The sequence below is a fragment of the Ictidomys tridecemlineatus genome, chromosome 2, assembly GCF_052094955.1.
Source record: "Ictidomys tridecemlineatus isolate mIctTri1 chromosome 2, mIctTri1.hap1, whole genome shotgun sequence".
Lineage (NCBI taxonomy): Eukaryota > Metazoa > Chordata > Mammalia > Rodentia > Sciuridae > Ictidomys > Ictidomys tridecemlineatus.
The window spans coordinates 166,950,947-166,954,932 of NC_135478.1; positions in this window are offsets into that span (position 1 = coordinate 166,950,947).

Genomic DNA, 3,986 nt, shown 5'->3' on the forward strand with positions numbered 1-3,986 from the left:
GTTTATCTCTTCTGTTTTGTTTCCTTTGCTATGCAGAAGCCTTTTAATTCCACATGATCTGAAAACTCTTGCTTCTGTTTCTTGGATTATTGGAATCTAAGCCAGGAAATCACTGGTTGAGCCAGTATCATGAAGTGTTTCCCCTAGGTTTTCTTCTAGTAGTTTCAAAGTTCCAGATTTTACATTGAGGTCTTTGATCCATTTTAAGTTGGTTTTCATACAGTGTCTGAGATATAATTTTCTACTTGTGTATATCCAGTTTTCATAGCACCATTTGTTGGCAAGTCTGTCCTTTCTCCAATATGTTTTTGGCACCTTTGTTAAGAATCAGTTGGTTATAGATGCAGAAGTTTATCTTTGAAACGATTCCTTTGGTCTATATGTCTGTTTTTATGCCAATACTATGCTGATTTTGTTACTATGTCCTGGTGGTCCAATTTGAAATCAGGAATTGTGTTGCCTCTAGATTTGCTCTTTTTGCTTATGATTGATTTGTCTATTTAGGTTTTCTTGTGCTTCCATAGGAAATTTGCTATTGCTTTTTCTTGTTCGGTGAAGAATTTCATTGGTATGTTCATGGGTATTACATTAAATCTGTAGATTGCTTTTAGTAGTATGACCATTTTAACAGTGTCGAATCTTCCAATCCATGAACATGGGAGGTATTTAAATTTTCTAGCGTGTTTTTCAGTTTCTTTCTTTGATTTTTTATAATTTTCATTGTAGAGGTCTTTTACCTCCTTTTGGTATAAGGTTTTGGAGCAGGTAAATAGCTGGGGAATTTTATTTCCCCTAATTTTTCCCTATTCTTTCCATTGAAGCATCCTTCAGGTTTGAGCAGGACTAGGTGATGACTAGCAAAGCATCGAATTTCTCTGAGCTGGCTTGAGAGTGCAACTCAGCTGCAGAGCCCCCACCAACATGTTCAAAATACTGGCCTTCATCCCCAGTGGGGCAGATAAAGAAGAAAAATAACAACAGAAAAGAAAAGAAATAATGTGAAAGTCAAATAAAAATAAAAACAACCATAACACCAACAATAAGAAGGTAGACAGAAAAATAATACAGAATAAGCTAAACTTTTTCTAAAGAATAAGAAAAAATTAGGTTAAAAATTGCATCCATATCCATAATGCTAGCTACCTGGGAAGCTAAGCAGGCTTGCAAACTAGAGATCAGCCTAGGCAACTTATATGACCCTGTGAAGAAAGAAAGAAAGAGGTGGGGGGGAGGGAAAAGAAAATAAAAGAAAAGAGAAGTGCAGGTATGAAGCTCAATGTTAAAGTGCTGGCTTAGTATGTTCAATTCCCTGAGTTTGATACACAGTACCCAAAAATAAATAAAGTAAATAAAATTAAAAGGAAAAAAAGAAAAAAAAACAACAGTGAAAAAAAAAAGAAGCAGGAAGAAAAATAATAAGAATAAAGAAAAAGGGGATAGCCCAAGAGATGCAAAAAATTAAAAAGAAAGATGAGAAAGAAAAACATTAAATATTTAAAGAAGCAGAGAAAACAAACAAAATACATACATATGAAAATAGCAATAACAAAAAAGTATTAATAATAAGTTAGAATTTCTACCAGGTTCTGGATTATGTTATGGTGAGATTGCAATAAATCTCCAAGTTGATCATAAAGCAAGAGAGGGAACCTTTATTCACTAACTGGTCATCTGGTTCCACCAGCTGGTGGGCCAAGGGGCAGGCTGCAAGTCTACACTCTTTGACCCCCTCCTGGCATTTGAGTACTAACTTTTTAGTTCAAAACCATATTAATTGTGAATGGTTCTTGCTATGATTCAAAACCATAAACAAATGTCATGAGATCTAAAATCATAAGGAGAAAGGGAAGTGGGTCAATATGATCCTTGTTGATTACAAGTTAAAGAATGGTTACTAATGTCTAGATAATTATTCTTTGACAGGGTACATTGTCCAAGAAAAATGGGAACAAAAAAGAGACATTTTTACATTGTATAAGAATTGCCATTTTGTGTTGCCAAACATGCTATGCTAAGCAACAATTGATGGGTATGGAGACAGGGTGTTATTGTGAGAGAAGCATTTTTTATATGACATGGAGTTTCAGGGTAAAATGGAGTCTGTTTGGTCATTGCCCACAGAGCCTGGCCCATAACAATTATACGGGCAAGAGTAGATGATCCTTAACCTTTGCTGATCTCTCGTCTTGTTATGCTTGGTACACCTTGAAGAGAGCGAATGCTTAGTGTTATGATTTGATTATGAGGTATACCCCCAAAACTCATGGGTGAAAAAATGAAGGTATATTCAGAAGTGATATTGATATGGCTGGTAACCGGGGACCAGTTGAAGTATAACATTAGAGAAGCACGTCAAGGCAGGCATGTAAAGCAGGATTTATTTAAAAAGAGGTAACAGACTTCTCCTGGAAGGGAGAATGGGGCCATAGCTGGTATCCTGGTATCGCAAGAAGTGAGGGCGTTTGGCTTTTCATATGTCCTAGGCTTCCTTTATTCTCCTGCTCTCTTTCCCTTATCTCTCTCCATCCTGCATCTGTGACTAGGCCTAGGAGATGCTCAGTGGGATGGCCAAAAGCAGATGGACTGGGGTAGGGCCAGATGGAAAAGCCCAGGATGCATTAATTAACAACTTCTACAACTTCTTGTAGAGAGGGGAAATTCCTGGGACAGGTTACCTTCTAGTTTGGATCAGGGGCAGGTTATCTTTATCAGGTAGAGGAAAGGCTCTGTTGGCATTTCAGTCCCTCAGGGAGAAGTCTCCAACTTCCTGGACTCAACTCAAATTGGCCTTCCTTGATCCTCAATTTACCTATCTATATCTACTGCCTATCTAATTCTGACTTCAATATGATTAGATTATGAGAGCTGTAACCTAATCAGTGGGTTGATCCATTTGATGGATGAATAATAAAGGATTACTGTACTGGGTGGTGTCTGTAGGCAAGTAAACTATAGCTGGAGGAGGAATACCATTGGAGACATGACTTTGGGGTTCATAGCTAATTCCTGGCAAGTACACACACTACCACCCCATCTTCCTGCTTCTCAGCTATCATGTCTTGAGTTGCTTTCCTCTACCATGCTCTTTTGCCATGATGTTCTGCCTCCCCTCAAGCCCAGAGCTATGGATTTGGTTGACCATGGACTGAACCTCTGAAAACTGTGAGCCAAAATAAACTTTTCCCCCTCTACATTGTTCTTGTCAGGTCTTTTGGTCTCAACAAAGCAAAGCTGACTAGTGGTAATTTGTCGTCTTCTTCTTCTTCTTCTTCTTCTTCCTCCTCCTCCTCCTCCACCTCCTCCTCCTCCTCCTCTTCCTCCTCTTCCTCCTCCTCCTCCTCCTTCTCCTCCTTCTTCTCCTTCTTCTCCTTCTTCTCCTTCTTCTCCTTCTCCTCCTTCTCCTCCTTCTCCTCCTTCTCCTCCTTCTCCTCCTCCTCCTCCTCCTCCTCCTCCTCCTCCTCCTCGTTCCTTCTTCCTTCTTCCTTCTTCTTCTTCTCCCTCCTTCTCCCTCCTTCTCCCTCCTTCTCCCTCCTCCTCCCTCCTTCTCCCTCCTTCTCCCTCTTCTTCTTCTTCTTCCACCACCACCACCATTGGTTGTGGTTTGTGACCAGAGTCAATCATAATACCACTCAGCTACCCTGCATGCTTAAATGAAGTAGGGAAAAACTCAGAGCTCTCCAGGATTATTTGAACTATGACTTGAAGAGTGGAGCAGGTGCTAATGTTGCAGAATATCAGGGCCTTTGGTATTTTTGTGTTGTGCACTCTGAGTTTTAGGGAGAGGCTACAGAGTCACAGCTCTCTGTTCTGGGTTTTGGTGTTACAGGGGGCCCTGTCCAATCTACCTCCATAACTCTAGTGTTTTGTCTGAGACTTAGCTCCCCCACTGGAACTCACTCACAAACCCTGTATTCCTAAAACTGGTTTCCCAAACTGCTGGTTTAAAAGGTGAAGCATCTTCCATACCTTCACCTAATGCACTACAA